At 46.8% G+C, this 26251-nt stretch overlaps 1 protein-coding gene and 1 non-coding gene across 3 annotated transcripts in view; one reads left to right on the top strand and one right to left on the bottom strand.

The window, feature by feature from the left end:
- ITGA9 (integrin subunit alpha 9) overlaps positions 1–26251 on the bottom strand; it is a 286264-nt gene that overhangs the window by 148219 nt on the left and 111794 nt on the right. The window lies entirely within an intron of this gene.
- Positions 3278–3396, top strand: LOC118602590. Its single transcript, XR_004950734.1, has one exon. It is a non-coding gene; the product is annotated as a 5S ribosomal RNA (ribosomal RNA).

Genomic DNA, 26251 nt, shown 5'->3' with positions numbered 1-26251 from the left:
TAATATTTGACAAAGAAGCCAAGAATACTCAATGGGGAAAAGGTAGTCTCTTCGATCAATGGTGCTGGGAATACTGGATATCCATGTGCAAAAGAATGAAACTAGATCCCTATCTTACACTGCTCACAAAAATTAACTCTAAGTGGACTGAAGACTCATGCAAAATCTGAATCAGTAAGAGTCCTAGAAGAAATCAAAGGAGAAAAGCTCCTTGACGTTGGTCTTGGCGATTTTTTTTTTTTTTTTTTTTTTTTTTTTTTGGCTATGACACCTAAAGCATGAGCAACAGAAGCAAAAATAAACCAATGGTACTGCGTCAAACTAAAAAGCTTCCGCGCAGCAAAAAACAAGATCGACGAAATGAAAAGGCAACCTATAGACGGAGAGAAAAAATCTGCAAACCATATATCGAACAAGAGTTAATATCCAAAAACGCGTAATCAACTCATACAACTCAACAGCAAAAAACCCAGAGATGAGCCATTCCCACTGCTCCCTGCCCAAATTCCTTGCCCAAAGAAACTGTGAGCACAATAAAAATGGCTGTTGTTTTATACCATTAAGTTTGGGGTGGTTTCTTGCACAGGAGTAGATAACTGAAACAGTTATTTACAAGTGTCACGGGTGCAGACCATTTCCTTCTTTGTTAAATCTTCCACAAGATTTTTTTACCTGGCACAAGAACTTGCACACAGGTGTTAAACAACTCTCATTCGATCATTCGATAAACACGTATTTAGAATGCTTCTGTGTAGGGCGGAGTGCAGCAGGGATTACAAACATGAAAAGGATACCATTTACCTCATCAAACGCTTACAGATTTTCTTTAGAGACAAGTCCTGTTTACAAATACTTCTAACACAGATCCAAAGAGACAAAGCGCTATGAAAATTCATAGAAAGAAGAAACCCTTCCCTATCAAATTAAAGGATGGAAGGAGTACTGCATGGGAGGCCGCGTGTGTGGATGCTCTGGAGAAACGGAGGCAAGAAAAGCCCAGAGCACATCCTACCTCTCAGAAAGGACAGGGAAGGACTGATCATGTGATTCTAGTCAAGAATTTTTTGCATAATGGATGAAAAGTGAGGTGTAACACCACTTTGGGGTAGTCACAATTTAGGGGTGTTCACCTACATCTTAGTGTGGCATGACAGGGAAGGGAAGTCTCCTCGGAACACAATCTCTGGTCTCAGGATCTTAAAATCTGGGGTCCATCTTTCTACCCAGTTCCCTACCTCCCCTCGAGACAGGTAACACTGGGACTTAATAGACTCCACTTCAAGGAGGACCCTAATCTGAGTTTTCAAAGAAAACCTCAAACAAACAAATTCTCTAAACTGCTAAAACACACCATACCATAATTGAGTTGGTCCTGCTAACTACGTAAAACAGTATTTATGTCTTCAATCTCATGTCACTGAAAAGTGAAGCAAAAGCCTTTTAATAAACAGGAAAGTGTGTCCTGGAACTGTAAATTTAGAATTATTTGTACCAAGGACAAGCTTGTCTAAAATGATTTGTAAGTACCAATGGGCTCTTTGGGGCCCCCAAGGTCAAACCTGTCTGAAAAGATTTGCACAGTTCCAGTGAATTATCTGGAGTCCATGAACCACATTCTTGATCTTACCAAAGATTATGAAAAGTTTTTTTTGTTGTTGTTTTCTAAGTTTTAGTTGGTTGAGACATTTTCCACTAAATCTCAGCCTATTTGCATTGATATTCCATATAGTCACTTAAAAAAAATAAAAGAAAAAGAAAAAATACTTAACACTTTTTGGTGTTCACCTTCAAAGACATTGTTCCAAATCCTTTCTGTTAATAGAAATAGCTGAATTTTATGTTCTTGAAATAGCGTTCGTGCTGCATTTATGATCGCTTTGATCTTAACGTTTTCAGTGGATAAATTAATAACACTTCTCATACTGGAAAGGGAAACATAAATGACCGAGGCTTTTAGTCATTACCCTCCCCAATCAAGGGAAATTTGACCATAATCTTTAAAAGCATATTCTGGAAATACAGCCATAAAGAGCCCAAAGATATCCCCTCCACACCCAAACCACCTGTTTATAAGTAGATCAGCTCCAATCTGAGTGTGAACAAAAATGTGCCAAGCAGAAAAAGCCACAGCTGCAATCCTGATAATTACCTGTAACTGGAAATCCCTGTTTGGTTTCTCATGCCCGGCCATCCCAGCAGGAATAAAAATAGCTTTGAGGAATGACCACCAGGGGTGAAAACAGGGCTAGCCCCAAATTAAAAATGGTTCCTGCTAAACCTGAATTTAAAAAAAAGAACCAGCGGTCCTTTCGCGGGACCATGTCTTCCAGGGCCCTGACCTCCCTGACATTACTCCCAGGTCTGAGATGTTTCTGGGCAGTGATGCTGTTTCTACCACATTCGATGGGCTTTGCACAGTTCGTTAGTATGACAGACGGCACTGGACATTCTTAACCCTATTCCTTTCCAGGAAAATTTATATTCTAAATCTGTATCATGCAAAAAACTAAGCTCTCCATCAAACATCTGTTATCTTTCAAGAGACTATTGCTGTGTAGAATACAAATTAGTCCCCCACATGCTGAATTCTGATATCTTAATTTGAGGGGTAGGACTTGCCCAGACATTGAGTTCCGGACTGTGAGAGAACTGATCCCATTTGCAATACACGTTTGGGCTACCACCAAGCTTGGGCATGTCATCAATCTTCCTTTCCTCATCTATAGACTGAAAAGAACAATATTGGGCCAATTCTTTGTCTTAATCCCGTCCCCCCATCTGCACCACAGTAACCTTCTACGTCTCCCTCTATGGACAGGTGAGCTACCTGATTTCTGACTAGGTGTCTCCTGGTCCTACTGAGCAGCTAGCTCATCCACTCACCTGCCACTCAGCAAAGGCCTCCTGAAAACACTCAAGTTGCTAAGCACATGGGCAAACTCGGAGGGTCCTTCGGCCTTGCTGTGGTCACGGCCCCTACACTGTGGATGTCATCCCCCCCAGAAATCTCTCGCACAGGCCAAGAAGTGGGCATGGGCCAAGAAATCACTGACTTTCAAGCATCTATGCTGGTGGGGACAATATTAAACACCAAGAGTAGGAAATGACAAATGCCTTTCCCGGGACTGGCCGGCCTCCACAGCCGCTCTGGGCACCCGCAGAGGTCAAACAGAAGGTCACGGCTCAGAGCAGAGGTCCATGTGGGGGAAACGTCCCCCTCTGAGGACGGCCTTCTCACTGATCCCTTCCCAACACATCGTTTAAATCTCACCACACTGTCTACGGCCATGCCACCCTGAACGCGCCGGATCCAGTCTGATCTCGGAAGCTAAGCAGGGTTGGGCCTGGTTAGTACTTGGATGGGAGACCACCTAGGATGACCAGGTGCTGTAGGCGTAAGAAAAATAAAAATTAAAAATTAAAAATAAATAAGTAAATCTCACCACACGGACTGTGCTGAAATACTGAGATAGCAAAGCAACACCCCTAACTGCCCAACAAGCGCTTGTTACAGTGCGCTCGCAACGTGGGAGACGGTGAGGGTCTTGGGGGCACAAGGGGGCCTGTGAGGCCATGAGTTCACAAGACCCACATCAGAGGAGGGGTTTCCGTGAAAAAAAAAAAAAGGGAAAGAAAAAAAGAAACATTCCTCTAGCACTGTCCTGTAGCCACGGGCTACACGTGGTGATTTAAATTTGAACTAATTAAAACACAATTTAAAATTCAGTTCTTCTGTCTTACAGGCCACATTTCGAGCGCTTACCTCATGGCTACTGTACTGAACGGGGCACACAGAGAACATTTCCAGCACTGCAGTGCCTTCCAGAAAATATTTCTAAATTGGTCTCTCTGGGAACCCAGAGGCTCTCGTGGATGACAGGGCCGCAAATCTCAGCATCTGCTCGGGGCCGTAACAGAAGACTGCACGTGAAACAAGAGATTTCCGTGTAACATAAGGATTCTGAATGGCCCAAATGCATGATGAAAGATAGACTTGCTGTGTTCAAAGCCAAAGTAAGTATTATGCGCCTTTACCCTAAGAACGCTGAGGTTCTTGTGGGGCAAGAATACAGCATCCTCCAGACTGGGGGATAGAGATGGATCATCGGCGCCGACTGGGTGCTAAAAGCATGTGGTCTCCTGTCGGGGAGAGTCACCGGAGGGAGGTTTAATGGGCCTCCGTCGGGCATCCTCTCATTCACAGCATGTCACACCTACATACTTTATCACACTCATATGTCACCCACATTTGGTGACCAGAGACATGAAGCTAAAAAAAAAAAAAAGGCTCAACCATTCCAAGTTATTACCTTAGTAAATGACTACATATAAATGACCACACTGTGTGATTTATTAACCAGTCGCCCTCCCTTAGAGAGACATTGATGGCTGTAAAGAAACAAAAGCATCTTTTTAGCCTCAGGCCGTAATAAAATGTTGCTCACGTAGGGGCAGCTGAGTGATTTTTCCAGCCTTGCAGGGGTCCACCTCCTTTCAATATGAATCATATTATAGCTCAGATAAGCATATGGTCCAGGTTTATAGAGGACTTTATGAATACTTATTCCTTCCAGAAACCACATGAGAAAATACTTACCCCTATTTTATTAGGGGTGAACGGTTGCATGCCAGAGACATTAGGAGACCTGCCCAAACGTGCACAGTAACGAAGTGGCAGAGGCAGAACTAGAATCCGCTCCAGCCCATCGGGAAGCACAGCAATTTCTCGCCTCACCTACCAAGTGAATCTCCTCTCTTGCCTCCCGCTTGCTCATCCGTCTCTTTTCCACGCAAGAGCCAGGGTCATCTTTGGAGAACCCAAGTAAAGCCCCACCATACCCTCCTTGCTCAAAACGCTTCAACAGCTTCCCGCAGCTCATCTAATTAAACCCACTCACTGAGCATGGCCCACCAGGCCCCGTGGGAACTGGCTGTGCAGACTTCTTCACCGTCACCTCCTCCCATTCTCCCCCTCATCTGACCATACTCCAGCCACATGGTCCCCTGCTGCTCCTCTGAACACTCGCTCCTGCCTCCAGGCTACCACATTTGCTGTTCCCTCTGCCTCCAATGCTTTTCCCCAAACACTTAGCATGACTGACCCCTTCTCAAACATTTCACTCTGGCCATTCCCTCATAGCACCTATAACAATCCATTTCTACTTATTTAGTTATTACATGTTTACTTTCTAGCATTCCTGTTAGACTGTAAGCTCAGCGAAGAGTCATATCTATTTCACTGGCCTCTGAATACCCAGCCCAGAAAAAGACTCAGTTAACAAACTGAATAAATTAACGAACTGGACGGATGACAGAATGCTGTCTCAGGCCCTGCCAACGCGCCTTACTTAGTGCCTTCACTGGAGAGACCGCTCCGAATGACCAAGAACCTCTGCATGGTTTACCTCAACTTTCTGAAATGAGTTCTCCTTAGAGGGTTTTAAAGAGGTGGGGTGAGACATACTGAACCCTACTGAGGACATCTGCCAAAAATGACATCTTTCAAGTTGCTGTCCCATAGTGAGAGAAGAAGAGAGAATGTTAAGGGCAGGCGAATCATAAGTAGAGGCTGAGCAGACCCGAGTCGCCCACGATTTCTACACCATTCCTGAAAGCCACACGAAGCCCTCAGCGTGGGAACTCTGTGGCTAACCAACTGCTTCTATAGGCAAGAGTTTCCTGAATGTTGAGCTCGTGCTTCTGAGTCTCACGAGGAACCCTTTCTCTGCCACCCTCCTGGTATATGTGAGAGGAAATTATACAGATTTCCATGAACTGCTTGTAAAACACACCAAAAGATAAGGTTTCATTACTAATAAATCTGCTTCTCGAATTCACCCGATGACGGGAATTTTCTACCTCTGTAACTGAGTTTGACACAAAGTGTTAGGAAGTGTAGAAAACTAGAAGAGACTAACTCAACGGGAGATTCAACTCCTCATCGTTTTGTTAGCATCTAAGCTTAACTATCAGCCACGCTCAGCTGTTGGCTTCTTCTCATTCCTCCTCCATTTACATCTCAGATACTTTAGCAACTCCAAAATGTCTCGGAAAATAAGTACAATGGATGGGTGTGACCTGGGAGAAGAGAGCAGGACAAGAAACTTAAAATTTCCTTAAAACTTAATCAGTTTCCTTTCTGAACTGTTTGTCCATCTGCATCCTTTGCCCATTTCCTGGATGGACAGGTAGACAGACTTCTTTTCAATTCTGACATGAAACCTAAGGAAAGCAGAACAGTTAGGACATGGCTTGGACACACTTCAAATCGGGGACGTTTCTGATTCTTTAACACAGCACCGAGCCAGCTCCCCTGTTGCCCTTCCCCACCCCAACAGGATCAAATATTGGCAGCATTGTGTGATGGAAAGGGCAGGGCCCTAGGTTTGAACCCTTCATCTGTGATACCTCAGGTAAGGCAGATCGCCTCTCTGAGCCTCAGTTCCCTCCTCTGGCAAAGGAAGAGATATGGACATGCATCTCATGGTGTCTGACACACTGGGTGAAGGAGGACCATCATGACATATTTGTTGAAGCAGGATCTCCTGTCACATGGCTCCCTGTCAGTTACTAAGAGAATCGCAGGATTTTCCAAGAAGGAAACTTAGAGATGCTCCCTTGAAAGCCTCACAGCACTCCTTAATGCTCGGGAAACACTACATATCACTTTCCACTTACGATCACGTAGCTGGGGTTTGGAATTAGGTGGCGGAAATACTGAGCAACATAAACCCCACTTAGTGAGGCCCAGAACCTCAAAGATACTTGAGTGCCTGAAATATATGATTCTCCATGAAGTAATGAGGGAGTTGAAAGGCTGGGTCAAGTTGGAGAGTGCTTCAGCAACTTTGACTGCATCCAGATCATCACATCACAGGTCCAGAGCGAGACACATACTCATGAGAAGTGGGTGATCCACAGAGAAATTCTAGGATGGGTGTTTCACCCTTACAGGAGAATGTTTGAGAGTGGCTGTAATCACGGCCTTTGAAGTAATATGAACCTTTGCCCCCACTCTGCCAAATAATGGTTGTGTGGCCTTGGACAGTTTCTCTACCTTCTAAACCTCAGTTTCCTCCTTGGCAAAATTATGGTAATGATGGTACCCATGATAAAGAATGGTGGTTTTGCCTAAATGAGATAACACCCAAAAAAACACCTAACATCAAGCAAGATCTCAGTAAATACAAACACCATTGGTAAGAGAGAAACTGTTATTTATGGTGACAGGTTGAATACATTGACTGTGACTGTCCTCACTAGGAAATGGCCGAGATGTGCAAAAACTAGAAAAGTACACCCAATTTAATAAGAATAAATGAAAGAATTCAAAACAAAAAGAGAACCTAAAAACCTAAAATTTATCATCTAATGAAGGAAGATAGCATTTCGAGAGAGTCGAGGACTTACTTTGAAATAACGTTTTTCAAAAAATGATGAATAGATGTGTGATAAAGCGAATATGGTGAAACATTAATTGCAGAATCAAAGTGATGAGCACATGGCTATTTGCTGGGAAAGTCTTTACACTGATTGCTTGAAATCTTTCATAATAAAGCGATAAGGAAAAGAACAGAGGCAGGAGTAGTGGATCTTACTTTAAAACTTCACACTTATCCAAAAGATGTGGGAAGAGGTTTATAATCCTTAAAGGAACTCCTCTTTATCCTTTAAGATGGTCTTCAAATGCCATCACTTCTTCTCTGATCTTTCGTGTGTCCCCACAGCACCGAGAGAGAGAGAGAGAGAGAGAGAGAGAGAGAGTGTGTGTGTGTGTATGTGTGTATATTAATTACTCCAGAAGTACATGAACATATTCCTGTTAGAAGATCGACTCTCTTCATTGCCCTTCTCAGTTTCCTCTTTATATATGGTCACTGTTCTCAGCCTTCCAGAACTTTAAACATGTATCTTATATATGTACACAAAGAAATACAGGCATACCTCCTTTTACCACGCTTCACTGGAGATGAACCCACAATACCTCTGAGGTGTGCCTGTATATAGCACTGTGAGGATTTTTTTAATGTAAACGACATTGCTATGCCTATGGTTCTACCACTTGACTGTCACAGGCTGGATTCTGGGGAAGCCAACTCTGAGGTTCATAAGGATTACTAGGGACTGCCCTCGGGATCAACACTTGTGGAGGAAAACGGACAGAAACAGATGGGACAGATGGGAAAGCTGGGCTGTGATGTGGTCTCAATAGAAGCCTCACCTTATGTGTTTATCACTATTATTATTACTAGAGAGTTCTAAAGATGGAATGACATTTCATGGTTGTTCCAAGCTGGGCCAGGAGGCCCAGGCCTTATTCCTCAGTGAGGGTCAGCCACTGGATGCAGGTTGCTCCAGGAAAAGAATGTGACCTTGGACAAGGTCAGTTGAAGGTGATGCACAACAGGAAATAGCAGCGGAAGGCCCCAGCTGGAAGAAGCCCTGCATTCTTGGAAGAAGACCTGAGATGTGAGGTATACATCCACTACATTGTTTCATTTCCCTTTTTTTTCATTTTTAAAGAAAGATCTCTGAGAGTTTTCTAGGTCGGTACGAAGAGATGTGCTTCCTTCTTACCTGTTGCATATTAGATTCCAGAGTATTACTCCATTACAGCTCACTTAACAATCTCCTTATTTGCAGACATTATGTGATTTCAATTTTTCTACCATCAAACACCATAATAAAAATCTTTGCTTTGAGCGTGTGTGCAACTATTTCCGTAAAGAAGATATCGAAAAGTGAAGCTGTAAGATTGAAGAATATGAAGAATATGAAGATGTGATGGGAAGTCATGTCACACTCCTATCGCTACTAAATGCAAACGACTTTCCTTTTTTCCCCAACATTTAACACTGTTACTCTTTAACAATTTTTTTTTGCCAGTATGTGAGTAAAAAGTGTTAATTCATTGTTTTGTGTTACTTGATTACAAATGAGAATAATTTTTTCTGCTTATTTTTATATTTTTTAGACTACGAACTGCCTCTTTATATCTTTTGCTTCTTATTGGTGATAAACGGTTTTCTTCATTGTTTTTTCAAAAAATTCTTTCTTTATTCTCATTAGAAATCCTTTGCCTACTATTATGTTTTATACTAGTCATTTTACTTTGTTGATGGTGTCAGTTGTCATGTAAAAGAGATTTTAATATACACTTCTCTTCAATTCATGTATTTTAGTGAATGGCGCATAGTAGGAATTTTGATCAACTGGTCTACTTTTGTACCAATTTTATATGGTTTTAATACTATTTCATAATATATTTTGATATCTGGCTGAACATGTTCCTTCTTCCACTTTTTTTTTTAAGAAAGTTTGATTTTTTGCACATTTTATTTTACATATGAATTATAGATCAGCCTGTCAAGTTCCATGGAAAGAAATCTTACCGTAATTATGTCTGAGGACAACTGACAGATTTGTGTGGTATGTCTCTTTTAATGAGATCTTTTAAATCTTTTTCAAACTTTTAAAATTGTCCTATATGGGTCTTACACATTTCTTATTAGGTTCATTCTTGGATACTTTATTGCTACGGTGAATTGTGATTTTTAAAAATGATATATTCTCACTAAATACATAGGAAAGCTATTGATTTTGTGTCTGGATCCAGCCAAATTGCTGAAATCTATTAATCTAACAGTTCATCAGTTATCCTGTTAGATTTTTTTAAGTAGATAGTATAAGCTGTAAATGATGGCATTATCTTTCACTTTCTACTATTTATACTTATTTTTACCTTATTACATTGGCGAGAATATTTACTAAAAAGTAGAAATGAAAGTAAGCATTCTGGCCTATAGTTACTACTATAATGCAAGTTATTTTTATATTTCACCTTTAAATATGCTTATTGTGGGCTTTGATACACTTCATTAAATCAAGGAAATTTACTTTAGTCCCTAAAGTCTGCTACCTAAATTTTAGCTCTATGATATACGTGCCTCTACTATTATAATACAATGGATGGAGACCTCATTGTTCCATTCAGTTTTGTATCTTCAATTCCTAAAACTGTATTGGTTCATAAGAGCTCCGCAATTACTGTCAGCTGGATAAACTGATGGGATAAAAAAATAAAGGTGTTTTCTGTATCGTGTGGGTTTTTTTTTTTTTGAGGGGGAATATTCTTCCATTTTCAGAAAAACAAAGCCATCAAGTTTGACTTTAAGATTCTGATTAAAAGAAGATATGCACGTTCTGATACGTGCGTGAGAATTTCGTTAAAGCCTGTGCTGATGGAGTTCAAGTCTGGTTAATATCAGAGATAAAGCCTAATACTGCTTATGCTGATGGTTAGCAGAAGCCATGGTGTCTGGAAATTATCAGTCCAAAGGAAAATTTCTAAACGTAAGTCGCTTCTGGAGATCATATGAAGCTACTTCAGGAATATGCTGCTTGTGGGGAATTATCAAGTTGATTCATGATAATGAAGTGTTAAAAAATGAATTCCAACATTGATCCCCCCCCCCTTACTGTGTTCTGGGAGCAACACCTGATTGGTTGATAGAGGAACCTCTGCTCTGCTGCTAATGATTGGAATTCCGCTCGGCCTCTGTGTTCTCGTGGGCTGAGGAAGCTTCCTTCTCTCGAGAGCTGTTCTGTTTCCGTTCCTGTTGCACCCTCCCTTATCTGTCCCCCCACCAACCCCATCTCAATCTCTGTGGAGCGGTTCAGGCCTGGTTAAGAGCTGTTCTGCTCATCAAAAATGCCATGGACGGGGGATGCAAGCCTCCAGGGGAAGATGGGGGTATGGCCGAGAGAAAAGAATCACTACCCCACTTCTCCCTACAGTAGAAGGTGTGTGTGAAAGGAGGTGCCAAAGAAATGCTTGCTCAAGGAAATGAATCACTCCTTTTCTACAGAATCTTCTGTGGCTCCCCATTGCCAGCGAAATAAGATTAAAACTCCCTAGCACCATACCCCTAGAGCTGAGAGAGGCTTCGGCACACCTTTCCATGCTCCCGCTCATCAATTCATGCACAGAGCCTTCGTACTCTCTTACCTTTGTGACTGTACATACTATGTCCTCGGCCCGAAATTCCCTTCCCTCTCTCTGAGCTACTTTTCATCCTTTAATAGTCTTTTTTCCCCTATACTTGTGCCACAGGCAGAATTATTTACCCCCTCAAGATGGTATAGTGGGAAGGAGATATTATTGCTGTTATTTTAATCCTTACTGCCCATTAAAATAGATTTTCTTAGCCTCATTTTACAGATAAAGATGTGAAGGCACAGAGTATAAAATAACTCACTGAAGGCCCCACGACTAGTGAGTGTGGCACATGGGATTCAAACGTATGTCTATCAGTCATACCAAGGCCCTGGTTCTGCCTTCTTGCGCCTCTACCATCTCCATGAGACCACTCCGGGGCTGGCCTGTTGGAGGATGAGGTACATGTGAAACAGAGCTGAGATGCCCCCGTCACCCCAGCCAAGTCCAGTCTAGTTAGCCAAGAGCCAACTCCCAGCTATGTGACCAAGCCCTGTCAGAACCAGCAGAGCTGTCGAGACAAGCCACTGCTATCTCAAATTTACAAACGACATGCTTATTATGTCACAAGGTTTTAAAGCTATTTGTCATGCCACATTATCGTTGTGACAGATAACTGAAACAAACTCCGATGCTCATTTCTCTCACCATAACTTATTCACACAATATAATAACCTTACCAATCATTTACTGAGCACCTACTGTAGCCAGGTACAGACAGCAGGTCCTGGGTGGGAGAGGCAGAGCTAAATCAGACACTGAGTTCTTCACACAATGAAGATGACTCCACAATAGAGATGAAAGGAGAGCACGGGAGTCAGACTTCAATGTATCCTGCCTTCTCTGCAGCCTTCCCTCTTCTCTTCGCCTCCACCACTAGACCTCCACAAACTTTCCACCTGGCCTCCCTGCATCCGCACTTACTCTCGAACGCCTCTTCCCTAACAGCAGCCAGAATGATCTCTCTGAAATGCAGTACCAATTGCACCCTCTTGCATCTTCCAGGCCCTTGGATGCCTAGGTTGACCCCTTTCTCCCTGACCCCCGGATGAAACCCTGGGCAGGTCCCATTATCTTGGGTCACTCTTAGATCATAAAAAGTCTTCCAGTCACTCTGACCTCCAGAATAATCTCATTCGGTATTAAAATGACCAGTCCTACGTAATAGTAAAAAATTCCAAATTTGATTTAAAGCTAACCATTCTTGTACCCTACGTCCAAAACTGAGTGGCAACCTTTTTCTTTCCAAATCCTTATAGGTAGTCGAGCATCCTAAGGATGTGGAAAGACTTGCAACCTCTTGGGGGCTCGGTGGAAAAGGATGAGAGAATGTTATGTGTAAACATCCAGAGGTATGCTTCTTCACGGCAGATATCACAGCCGACAGGAGACATTGATTCACAGAATTATCTGATCTGTAGTGGAACCTTCATCAGGACAAGGACCACGTCTGCTTTTCCTCATCCTTGTATCCACAGCATGATGCACAACGCTAGCCCAGGGTGGGTGCTCAATAAATGCTATTGGCTGAACAAATAAATCAATCAATAAATGGAAGAAAAAAATCATTTGCAACCAGAGTGCAGGGTTGTACCTTCCTGCCCTGGTGGGACAGGTGGATGGCCTCTTGGGTCTGGCCACAGAGGCAAACTGAAACCCACAGGGCGAGAAGTCCTGACTGAGTCCTGGGACGTCTTCCGCTACCCCACACAGGGATGAAGAGAACACTCTGGAAAAGCGGGTGGCAGGAAGTCACCCTGTAGCTTTCTTCATGCATACATGGCCATCTTGCTGACAAAAACAAACACCACGCCAGGAAAGGAATGGAATGGAGAAGCAGACTTAACAAGTTGTTCCAACACGGAGGAAAAGCCAAGTGAGGCCAAGAGGGTCTGAGTCGAACTCTGCCTTACCAGTAGCCTCGGTGCCACCTCTGATTAATCAAATAAGGAGATTAAGTAGCTGGATGTCTTCTGCAGTGTTTATGCTTTTCTGCCATGTATTGAAATGTGTGCTCTGGACAAGGAAAACGAGTCTCTCAAGTCTAAGCCAGCTTGCCTTTAATTTTGGTTGTTTTTTCCTATGCCGTTTTCAGACTGTAGTCTGGTCATGTGCCATCGGAATTCCCTGACACCTGGACTTCTTGCTTATATGGCCTTTTCTCATTGTGTTTTCTTCTTCCTCCCAGCCTGGCCCTTGGGTGGCCAAGGGTACCGTCTGGCCTGGTGGTGGACCAGGCCATAAGAGGGCTGCTGGCTTTGTTCTGTGGTGGACGGGCCTGTCCCCTGGGCAGCCTGGGGGCCTCTGGGCTCTGCCGTCCCTTCACCACCCAAAACTCAGGTCTCCTAACACCCAGCTCTTGCCGGCCTCCCAGACATGCCCAGAGACGTGTCTGCTCCCCTCTCCCGACCAGGCTCTCTCTCAGCCGTGATACTGCTGCTGTTCTTCCTGAGGTCAAAAATCTTCCAAATTTTAAATCAGGCAAAGATATGACAGGTGCCCTTTCAGTGACCACACACTGAGTCTCAGTGTCCGACACCACATCCTCGTCTTTTCAATGCCAAAGAGAAGAACGCTGTTTGGTGAGACCACCCACGCATCCGGTGGCTCTCTGAGATGATATCCTTGTCTTCTTGACCACTCATTCTGGAATGGGACCCAAACTATTGAAAACTAGATGCTGATCTGTGGAACACTGATCATCCAGGAATGATCTCTAGTGAGCGGAAAGATTTCCCCAAAGGTTTCCATTTTCGTGCCCTCTAAGGCATCAACTGGTTTGAAATCTAACTTTGCAATCTTATTCCAGCATTTGTACTATTCGACCATACGCAGACCTTGGTCTCATCTGCTCCTCACTCCCTCTCCCAAGCGCCTCTCCTTCTTGAAACCTTGCTCGGCCTTCAAGGTGCACCTGCACCTCATCTCCCATTAGGGAAACCTTCCCCGGAGCCTGCAGGCTCCAGTGTGGTCTCCCCTAGCGAACTCCCAGCAGCGCTGCCAGAAAGTGGCGTGGAACCTCGCACTGCACCACACAGCATTTTACGTCCTTCCTCAATGGGCCCCTGCCTCCTGCATCTCAGTCTCTGCCTGAGCCACGGCCATCGCTGGATTTCCCATATTACTCAACATTCTGCAGGTGCTCAACAAACGCTGATCGCTTGAGTTCAAGGGCAAGGATGATGGACAATCGAATGACAACTGAAGTGACAACATCTGCAGGGAGAAAAGCAGCCTGGCGCTGTGGGAAGGCCAAGGCCGCACACTAACTAGGAGTTTGTTGAGAGTGACGGAGATGTCGACCGGGAGTTCTGGCCATAGGAACTCACCCGTCACTCTGCTCAGGTTCCCCCACAGACAAGGATATGAGCCCTCCCCAGGCCCCCACCCCAGGTGGTGGCCCTGCTTCTCGCTCCTGGTACAAAGGCGTAATCGAAGGCTGCCAGTCTGACCTTTTAGACAGGAAAGAAGCCAAGCCCCTGTCTCAGTCCTCACCTGCAAAGCCTCCCCACATCCCTGCCCCAGAGACCGGTTTTGACCCAGAGCGCAGGTGGTCCAGACTCCCGGGCACACCTGGTGCCATGTGTAGCAGCAGCAGCCGGGACCTGCCCAGTGGCGAGGTGGCCTGTGGCTGCAGCCCACGACTTGGCCTTTGGCTGGCTGCCCCTTTCTTTCTGATGAGGAATGGAGGAAGCAGCATGCTTGCCTCTGGTCAGAAGTCCAAGTAATGCCAGCTCCCAGCTCTTCTTGGAGCCACATACCTACAGCTACGAGCCCGAGGCCGTGGAGCACAGAGGAAGCTGTGCTGGCACAAGGCGGGCGGACTTTCCCCCTCACCTGAGTCAGGTGGTCACCTTCACCTCTCCCCCAGGGATCCCAGAGATGAGAACCCAGCATTGAAGAGGGTGCGGTGTCCTCTCCTGGGTTACTAATTATGTCCTTTTTTCTTGATTATTCTTATTAGCTTTGTACTTGCAAAGTGATTGGCCTGATCCTTTCAGGTTCTACGGTTTCAGGCTGTGAATATAACTACCAGTCTTTCTCACCTAGATCGCCATAGGATGGGCAGAAGGGACTCAAGTTCATTCAGTGCTATTTCTACTCATCTCTGCATTCACGAAATGCCACCTGCCCTGGGCTGGGCCTATGACAGTCGGAACCATCCCTTCGACATCTGCCCCTCTTCCCGCAGACTGCATTTCCTCGGGTGGCATCACCAGCCACCCCGTTCTCCAGACTAGAAGCCCTGAGGGGGGACAGCCTTGAATTCCTGATTTCCCTTCATTGCCCCTTATACACTCGCTCACCGAGTCCCGCTGATCTCGCCCCCTCATCATTCCTCTAGCCCATCCCTTCTCTCCATCCCCGACCACTGATGCTATGTGGACTTGTCACCGCGGTGACTCTCCACCTGGGCCCACATTCCCCAGTCTCCTGCAAGCCCAGCTATGGCCATGTGACTAGTTCTCACCAACAGAAAGTCAACAGAAGGGATGTGGGTCATTTCTAGGCCGGAGTGTTTAAGAAGTGGGTATGCCCTGTCCACTGCAATTTCTCCTCTTGCCTCCAGGAAGCAGGAGACTGAGGGTCTGAGGGGTGGCAGAGCCGGCGATGGAAGGAACAAGAGTCCCCGAATCACCACGTGGAAGAAGCTACCTCCACTGAGGAACAGCCATCTCTGACCAATAACGTGAGTGGTGAACAAACTTCTAGTGGGTTAAGTCACTGACAATGGAGGGTTCATTGGTTACAGCAGTTAGCCTTGCGTTCATACAGGCATACACGGAGTTATCTTGTTTTTTAACGGGGGTTAAGGAGCATATTTAAGCAGAGAAATGGTGTGAGGGGTACATCTCAGGCCACAGTGGGGAGAGAGAGAAGCCGGATGATGGAAAGAAGGAGTTTTCTACCATCACTCAAGATGGGGATGTGGGAGGGAAGTCAGGGGCGGGACCCCATCCTCACCCCACCCCCATTAGCTCTGACTTGCCTCTTTACATCTACACTAAGTTTGGGGTTCCAATACCCACTCTATATCTTTGCCTCCTTTTAAAGTCCAGAAGCAGGTTAAATTTCCAGCCCCTCATACCCCAGGACGACACCCCTTCCCTTATCCCCTGTCGAAGGAACTCCATGCAGATTTCAGAGTAGAAATCAAGGGATCTCGGGGTGGGAGTGTGGGACTCAGTCAGGACGAAGCCCTCGAGGCCAGGGCAGCTGGGGATCGATGGGAGTGTGGAGACAGATTCCATAGGTGACCCAGGAAGGAGAAACAGTTCCCAAATACCATCAAGGCTCAGGTAATGATGCTTCAGCTTTTTACTAAGGTTCAGAGACAAGCTGACTGAAGGGCCTGGGCTTTGTACATAAGGGTCTACAGCTGAGGAGGAGGATGCACCCCAGAGAAGAGCTAAGAAGTCAGTCCCCAAAAGACATCCTGCCGACTCCATTCTAACAGCTGCCAAGTCTCCCTCTAGCAAGTCCTCCCACCTCCCGGCTCCCCACCCCCAGCAGCTCACAGAAGCAACCAGAATAAGCAGCCGGAGCTCACCCCCTCACAGGAATGGCTAACGGTGGGGTTCTCTGGGGGGTCCCCAGATGCCAACGGGATTCATTCCATCCCAGGTTACATAACATCTTAACTGCAGCCAAGGTCTGAACTGAATATGAAAATGGAAAATGCTCCAGCAAATAAATTCCAGGGGCATTAGGCAAATCGTCCTTTTAAATAAACAATAGCTTTCATTTTTACACAGACATGACGAAAGGGAAGCGGGGTGAAAAGTGAAGAAAAATGGATCATTCCCTGATCACAAAGGCCATGACCTCTGTTCACGCCCCACAAAACGCGAGGGTCCTGAAGTCAGGGGCAGGAGGGGCAGCTGTACTGCCCCGTGTCAGCCCGACTCTCCCACGGGCAGGGCCGCCCCTCTGCGGGGCAGGGTGAAGCGGCACAGAACCAGGCAGCAGGGCGAGGACTTCCTCAGTCTGAGCCGCCCTGATAACCCGCGGGGCTGCAGAAAGGCAGCTGGCCTTCCCGCTGGCAGGGTTCTTCTCCTAGAACCGCGTTCACTCGGAGTGTGCCTGGGAGGGGTGGCACATTGGGAGGCTCTGACTCCGTGGGAAACCCTCTGACCCAGGGCGACCACTCGCCTGCACTGCCGGGAGCAGCAGGTAAAGCAGGCCTTGCCTATCCCCTCCCCCAGGCCCCCCCAGGGCCCACCCACAGAGCCAGCCACAAGGAGGGCCATCCGCACCTTGGCACTGGTCCCAGGAGAGCCTTCTAGCTCCCTGGAAAGTTGTCCCGGGCAATGCCAAGGGCAAAGCAGATACTCTTGGAGGGTGTCTGGACTGATGTTGATGCCACAGTTATAAGCAGAGTAATGGCTGGCTGTGGCCGTGGCTAAATGTTTGGGCTCAAGTGCACCAGCCCCAGGAACAACGCTCCTTCAGACTGAGCCCGGAAAGCCCACGGGACAGCCACAGCCGCGACTGGAAACTGGTTGGAGAACAAAAACCCAGCCCTGCTTCCTGTCGGCTCCCTAACACACACACCCTCGCCCAGCTGCACTCCGCCCTGCCCCTCCACACTGCCCTCCAGCATCTTCTTCCGGTCTTCCCGTCCTCTAACCAGATCAAAGCCAGCCAGGAGACTGGGGTCACAGGGTGGTCTGGGAACAGATCCCGGATTCCCTGGGGAGAGGGGAGAGCCAGCCAAAGCAAGGTTCGTACATGGGTTGCGGAAACCAGCCTTGCTCAGAAATGAAGTGAATACCCACAACCTGCCCCGCGCCTGAATTCTCACCAGCAATGCCACTCCTTTTTAAAAAGGGTCTCCAGAAGACTGCACACCGATCATTGGCTAAAGACAGGCATCTGGGACTTGAGGGACTGGGACACAGAGCACGGTGGCTGGAGGTGAAGAAGGGCATGCAACACAGGTAGGAAGTAGAGAGCTTGGAACAGTGGTGGAGACCTAGGGGCTAGCCTGGGGGCCCAAGCCATGGGGAGGAGGTGCTGAGGGTTATGTCACACACAGTCCATACCCTGCAACGACCCCATTTCAGAGTCAAAGCCAAGCCCTTTCAGTGGTCTTTAAGACCCTACGTGATCTGGCTCCTGTCACTTCTCTGACTTTATCTATAATCTGTGTGCATGCGAGTGTGAGCGCGTGTGTGCACGCACACACACGCTCACTTTGCTCCAGCCGCAGCCGGCCTCCTGGCTGTTCTGGAGCAACAGGCACTTCTGCCTCAGGGCCTTTGCACTGACTATTCCCGCTGCCTGGAATGCTCTTCCCCCACATCCTTCAAGTCTGTGCTCAGACATCCTCTCACACGGCCTCGCCTGACCGCCCTATCTAACATTACATACAACCCACCTCGGCATGAACAAACCTCCCGCCCCATCCACATTTTCTTTTCTTCTACAGCACTTATCGACTTCTATCAATCTCTATATTTGTTACGCTCTTGATTTATCTCTGCCTCTGCCTATGAGGATGCCAGCTCCACTATGGCAAGGAATTTTGCTTCTCTTGTTCATTGCTGAATCTCTAGTTTCCAGAATTCATGGTAGATGTTCTATGAATATTTGTTGGATGGGTGGATGGATGGATGTCCTTTCTCAGTGGGGTCCAAGCCCCCTGGAGAATGGCATTAACAGCCAACATCACAATAGCTGCAATTCACTGAGTGCTGACCATGGGCAAAGCCACATGCTGTGTATAGATTTCTACATTTCATTCTCCACCTTCACAACTTTACCAGTAGATTCAGCATTTTATCCCCAGTTTTCAGGCAAGGAAACAGTCTCCAGGGGTGGTTCTTAAAAAACACAAAGCTGGTCAGTGGTGTGCTGAGATACGCATCCAGGAGCCTGTCCCCAAGGCTCGTAGCTTTGTATAAACCATGTTCTGAATTCACATCTCTGAAGCAGAGCCCACGTAAGCTACAGTCACCCACTCAGGCCCAGCCTCAGGTCCTCACATCCCAGAAAGCCACTAGGACAACGTTCGGAAAAACTCAGCCTTCAGAAACTGCATGCAAGTGGCAGGTTCACTTTACAAAACAACAAAACACTGGCTGAGGAACCAGGGCTTCATGCCCAGCTCTGAGAGTTACTAGCTGAGCTCGTCTATGGAAAATAGACGAGTGGGTCATATGACCTCTGTGGCCCCTTCCATCCTCTGCCCTTACCTTGAACGCCACATTCACGGGAAATCTCAGCTAGCCCTCCTCTAGCTACACTTCTCCCCCAGGGGTACGGAGTTTGCCAGGCTAAGGACAGAGCCCACAGCCCCCTCTTTCAGACACATTCTGGATGCCCAGGTCTCTAGAATTTCCTGCCCAAACAGGCCTGAGTCTACTTTCAGGGTCTATGTTGGGGTCTTCACCAGGGTCCGCCCCTTCAGATGCAAACATGCCACTGTGAGCGTCCCTCTAGACCCAAGGGCAGCCTTTCGTGGGGAGTGGGTAGATGGAGCTTGAAGCATGTCCTGGCTGGGGTGTCCACACGCATATACAATGTGGGGTGAAGCCAGGTGGAAAGAGAAGTGGGAGTTAGCCTGGGAACCAGCTCTCCTCAAACTACCAATTTCTGCAGTAAACTCTGAGGAGCCTGAGAAATCTAGACCTGATCCTGGACTTCCGCATTGTCATAAAGGTATATGTGCCAAGGCAGCAGGGTAGAAAAAGAGTTTCCTTAACAGCTATCTCGATCTGTACCTTTTTAATATTTAGACATCTGCTAAGTGGATCCTCTTTTGTACTTATACTTTTGCACCCTCAAATGACAGGGCAAGTCTGGGACAGAACCACAAGCTTCCACAAGATTGTAAAGCGTGGATGGGTCTCTCAGGGGTTCCGTCCTGTGTACATTTCTCTCCTTATGTCACTGAGAGCAGGAAGATGCCCCCGAAAGAGAAGATGTGACAAACAAGGGACTGTTCGAGCTCTGAGCCTGCCACAGAATGCTCGCCCTACATTCTGAGGTGGGCCTGAGTCCAGGCAGACAGAAGAGTCCATTTAACATAAAAGGAAATACAGCTCTGGCCCCAGTGTCACGAGAGTGCCTCAGGCCTGCCCCACCTTGACTGGCTGGGGGATCCAGGTAAAGAATGTTAGCTTCTGCTCTCCCATGAAATGGAATATATGTTGCTTACCTCCCAAAGGTGCTTTGAATGCTGGAGACCGTCTGATAATAGTATGTTTCCAATACATGATGCTTTGTCATTCCAGCCCTAGCATGTAAACGCAGTGGCAGGTACCTTGTAGGAATTAGTACTTTTTGAAATGAATGGACAGTGGACATGTGGTAGGTTCTTGAATTTTTTAAAGAACCGTTCAAAGAACTCGAACTCCCTACGCAGTAACGATTTATCCAGCATTGCCCTTGAATTGAACCTCAAATACCAGGGCATAAAACTCCTTTTGTCTTTCAGGAAGAAAAACAATAACAAAAAGCTTGGAATTCATCACTGGGCTTAGGACTTGGGCTTAAATGTATTCTCCTAAAGCATGTGCTGCTGTAAGGTCATGTGCAAAGAGTCATAAGCTCAATTCTGGAAGGTGCATGTTTCAGGGTCCATGGTCCCAATGGCCTTAAAATCCACTATGGCATAATTACTGCCCTTGGACATGGAGATCATTTTTAATACCATAATGATTAGTTCAATTAATTGAGGCTCCAGCCTCACTCAGTGCTATGCAAAATGAGAAAATAGACGCCATGCTATATAGTGCAATATACGCTGAGCCAGGGATGCTAATAAATCAGCTTCGATCCAAGGTGTCAGCGTGGATGAGGGAAATGAGCCAGCACCAAAACACTTGAGCATCACAGTTCCCAGACCTTCCGAGCCCTCAGGCTTGCATTATTCATTCAATGCTGTCATAGATCTTGCAAAAAGCAGGAAAAACAGTGTGGATTGGAGGTGAAAGGAAGTGAGGGAGCTGAACCTTACAAACGGCATGCATGGGGACAACAGAAAAACGGTAAGGTCGATACCCTGAGAGAATTCCGCTTCGCCAGCAAGATGTCTCTTTCCCCAGTGAGTCACAGAAACACCCAGATGAGCCGCCAGCTCACAGGGATGCCAGGCTGCCCAGGAGCTCCAATTCACAGTAAATAACATGATAGTTCCCCAAATGTATTCATTAATAGTTTGCAAGTTCCCCCCCCCACACACACACATCTCAGAGCATAATCACAACACTTTGATACTAAAAGCTGTACTGTCATCTGGTAGGTGATAAGTTTTCTAGGCTTTGCTTTCTGCAGAACTGCTACAGAATCTTGAAATGGCATTCCTACAAGGGAGACTTCCTAGTCTACCAGAAAAAAAGAGGCCAGCATGTCCTTTTGAGGGGGGAACATTTGTGTTCCTCTCCAGAGAGTGGTGAGTTAGGACATCCCCTGGCCTAGTGATGTCTATCTGCAGGGAAAACCCTCTGCAGAGCTGTTTAGGACTCCTCTCGCATGATCCAGGCATGGGGTGAGGGTGCAAGCTCTGACCAGGAAGTCATGCAGTGGTTCACGAAGGATGGGCTCAGGGCTGTCTGCTCATGGCTTTCGTGTGTAGAACATGATGATGGCTGTATCTTTGCTTCTGGTATCGATGAGGATATTTAACAAAAACCTGCTGGTACCATCCTTTCCATTCGATTCTGGTAAAATAACGTTGGTATGGGCAAAATTAGATAAGAACAAGTCTTGCAGGGGCCACGTGACGATACATGTAAAGTCTTGGCAAACTGGACAGTGATTTCCAAATGTCCCATATTCTTGTACACTATCAATCATCATCGTTGTCATCATCGTCACTGTCATCACTGGATTTCTCCTTGGCCAACAGACCAAAACCCGTGAGAATCACAGCTGGGCCCAGCGTATACCCCACACTTCATTAATATGATTCACCCAAGTGCATGTTGAAAACAGATTCCTGAGCCCCACCCTGGGCCCAGTATATCTGAACCATTGGAAATGTGAATTTTTAACAAAACATTATCATGACCAGGGAAGTCACTCCAGCGGTCTGCAAACTCTTTCAGGAAATTGAAATTTGGGGCCTCTTTTTTCCTGCTTAAAAATACCAAATGCATTGTTCTATTGAGTCAGGAACAGTGGTGTTAATTACCCCTTCCCAAATTATTATTGGTAGGTCTTAAGCACACTTTTCCTAATGTTGAGACTTCTTTAGACACAGACATTCTTGGAATGTGATATGGTACATCAGGGAAATAAAAGCTCCACAATTTATGTAGAAAATGATGCACTTGAAAGAATCCCTAATTATCCCAAAGGGCATGCCAAAGGCCTTAGGAAGGAAAAAAAAAAAAAAAAAGGAAAACCTTCTCTTCTGAATTCACACTGATGAGTTTACTTTGCCAGATTCTGATGAGAGGGGATGGTAGCTAGACCAGTAACGGGGAGAGAGGGAGGGCGCCCTGCTCTGAAATCCTACGGGATTTTCAGGTAGAAGAAGTGGCCAGTTGGTGGTCGAAAGTCTAGGAGGGAGGGAATACAAGAAGCCCTGACATTCCATCAGGGACTCATTGAGTACCGCATGTCTCCGTGAGGGTCCTGGCCAGGAGGAGATGGCTTCTGCAAACAGGCAGCATGAGAAGAGCTTACTGAAGGGACACCCCGGGGTGAAGCACCTTGGGGCTAGCGACAGCAGGGAGCTCTTATCCGCTCAAGTTACTAGAACCCTGAGGTTATCAGGACTAGCCACCTGATGGAAGCTCCGGCCTTCTGCAGGGCGTCACAGTCCCACCAGCGTGTAGCCAGGCACTCCCCACCCTTTTTTTCCAGGACTCCTCTCTGACTGACCTCAACTAAAAGCCAGAAGGAAGGTCGGCCTCTCAGGGCACGAAGCAGGGAGAATGATGCTGGAGCGCAGATCTGGAAAAGGGGGATGGAGAATGTGCAACACACCCACGAAGACCAGATGCTGCAGTGTGCCCACCCGACGGTCTCCGAAAAAACACACTGCCCGTGGCAGCCTGGTCCCCTAAGCCCCGCCTGCTGTCTCGGCCCTTTCGTTATTGACTGTGAAGCTCCTCTCACTAGAGGGTCTTTCCCCACATCCCTGACATCGGATTTGAACACGTGACCTGCTTTGACCAATGGAAGGTAGATAAGTGATAGTGCTGGTTCTGAGCCCACCCCTTAAGAGGGCTTGCACGTTTCTGCTCGCCCCTCTTGCACTTCTGCCCTCACCGGGAGAAGAGCCCGCCCCAGTAGGCCACTAGCTCTAGAAGGAGGAGAGGCACGGAGAAGAGAGCTTCCCTCGCTGACTTGCAGCCCTGTGGTCTGAAGCAGAACTGTGCGGCTCTCTCACAGGCCTGTGGGAATGATCACTGCTTCTTGTTGTGTGCTCTGAGTTTCGGGGTGGTTTGTCAGACAGCAAGGGCTAATACATCAGTTCACCCAGTTCAATAAGTCACCTCCATTCAACGACAACAGCTACAGGGGTAGAGATGAAAGAATAAGGATTCACACAACTGACAGAGCCAGGTCCAGTGTGGACATTCAACGTGAGCAATGTCCAATGGGGAAAGAGAGACCATGTCAAGTCCTAAGGCTTAGACGTGAGGCTAGCCTGATGTAGGAGCCTATTTGCAGTGATAATATAAACCCTCTCTAAGAGAAACAGATGTTATTTTTTTTAATGTATATTTAGTCTTGCTCCAAATAGGATGCTTAAGGATGCTTACCAAAACGCCCATGATAACTTAAGCAAGCGAGAAAAGCAGAGCACTGAGAAGATGGCATGCGAAACCAAGGAGTCAATAAACCAAATGCACAGCAACACAAAGTCATGTGTCCCTGCTGGACATGAGCTGCAAAGTTGTCCCTGAGCTTCCCAGCAGCTAAGGCAAAGACAGAAACAAGATTCATGGCGTGAGTAAGGTATAGATGAGCCAGTCATTCAGCAGAAGGACAACTATTCCCCGGAACTGAGATCTGATAGACATGTCTTGCCTGGGGCCCCATAGCACCTGAGTTATATAGTGAACGATATTCTCATCAGAATCCTCGCTGGAAACACTCTGAACAGCGCACACTGATGACGACGATGACGACGACAGCAGCAGCAGCAGCTGATGCTCACGCGGTGCTCTGTGCACACGCAGGTGTTTTCTAGGGACCCAACATACAACTTTCCTTACTAGCCTCAAAGGAATGGCAATGGCTGCTTCTCATTAGGACCCCCAGGAGAGCAACCAAAATCAAGATTCCTAAATGAAGTATTCCACTTTTAAAATAACAGCAATAGGATAGGTCAACACTGTGCAGAGCAAGAAAAACAAGACTGTCTGGGGGCAAGGCCACCAGGTTTTAAGCTCTAGCCCAGAAATGAATGGATGGCTCACCTTCAGGCACTCCACCAAAAATATAATTAATGTCAGCCAAGGTCGCAACAAATACTGAAAGGTCGAAGGTCTGAAGTCCTACTGATGGATGGATTTTAGAATGCTGACATTCTGTAATGTCGTTGATAAATTCTAGGATGCTGACATTCCATAATGGTGGTAAGTATAGAAGCCTGAGGGGACTTCCTGGGCTGGGGGTGAGACACTTTCTCTTCTGAATTGAGGAACAGGACGAAGACACCACTTCTGCCTAGAAATGAGACAAGGAAGGTCCAGAAACCAGCCAGTCTTTGAGAACTCACACCATTACTTCTTCAACTTAGAGGGTTTATGTGGAATCCACTAAGACCAAATAATCAGACTGCCAGCCACACTCCTCAGACCAGCCGTCATCAAATGTGCCATCGGCATGCACCCTCACCGATACCCTTCAAAACTCTGCCACCCAGGCAGCCCCGACTTACTCTACCGAGAAACCCAAACCCTTTTCTTAAAAGGATGCTTGGAGTGATACAGGAGGTCGGAAGAGGGAGAGAAGAGACGAGAAATCCCATATATATTCAGCCATCTTCCTCCCCTTAAAAATCAATCCCTATTTGGAAATGTTCACTGTCCCTTCTTAAACAAGACAAGTGACCTCAGGGCCAGGGAAATAAAATCCCCTGCCTGTCTCGACTCAACAGGTTCCCTGAGAAGCTAAACACAGCTGCACTCTGACCGCTATTTTTAGACCCTATAAATTCTGCTCTCTCTCTCTCTCTCTGAAATATTCTTTACAGATTTGCCAAAGCCTTTTATCTGGACTGACTCCGTGACAATGATTTCATTACTACGAAGTCCTCGCTGTGTGTTTGCTGTTATTCTCATTATTTTAGGAATGTACTCATAAAGCATGTGAAGGGCTTCTTCCTCCTCAGAGGGGAGGCTGCCTGCCCCTAACTGCCCCCAGAGTCTAAATTATGAACACAAAGAGAAAATGCTGCTACCAAAATGATTTCCTCTCTTAGAAAAGTAGAAGGAAAAGATCCAGAGCAGGAGTCGCCCAGAAACCCTCCAGGACAGTGTTTCTCAAAGTGGCTCTAAACCCAGATTTCCAGGTGAAGCCCCCAACCTGCCCCAAAGAGCTAAATAATGGGAGTAGGGTCCTGACCCTGCCTGTAACAGTCAGGCCACGACAGCACCCAGATTCTGAGAATCCATGTCTGGTTAGTTTCACTTTGGTCTGAACTCTGTGATATTGACTCTGTGTCATCTAAGGTGGTTTCAAGGTCTTTGGGACCCTGTATCGCTTTCCAGGCCTTGCTCAGTACTGCCCCTCTTGATTCTAGAAGCTGCCCTCTAAAGGGGTGGGTGGTCGGAGCACGGTAGCTTCAAACCCCGAGCAGAAGTGGACCTTGGCCTGACGCACTGTATTTATCGTCCGGCGTGGCCCGGTAACGTGTGCTCCTTCTTCCCTCCATGTCCGCACGAATCCAGCCACCCGGCCCACTTTTCGGGGGTGTCATCCGTGTGTAGAGTTCTCTGCTAGGCTCTGTGACAGGCAGCACCATCCCCAAACCTAGGATCCCTGCTTGATCATTCTCGTTCCGCCCCCCCGCCTTTTCCACATTCGAGAACTCGGCTCTTCCTACTGCCTTTCCCTCCAGGCCCGTCTGCTCCCCTCCGGCCCCACCACGACCACGCCGGTCCAGCCATCTTGTCCACTGCTCTCGCCTCCTAGCTGGGCTTCCTGCTTCCGTTTGTTTCTTGTGCTCCAATCCCCTCCCTCCACAGGGGTTTCCTTTTGAAAACATCTGTCATGTCATGTCAATGCCCTGCCCCCGAGAGACCTTAAATAAAATCCCACCTCTCAGCCCAGCACAGCCTGGTCTTC

The sequence above is a fragment of the Rousettus aegyptiacus genome, unplaced genomic scaffold (assembly GCF_014176215.1).
Source record: "Rousettus aegyptiacus isolate mRouAeg1 unplaced genomic scaffold, mRouAeg1.p scaffold_m13_p_4, whole genome shotgun sequence".
Lineage (NCBI taxonomy): Eukaryota > Metazoa > Chordata > Mammalia > Chiroptera > Pteropodidae > Rousettus > Rousettus aegyptiacus.
Note: the sequence above shows the minus strand (reverse complement) of the source record. Positions and strands in the feature narration are given on the sequence as shown.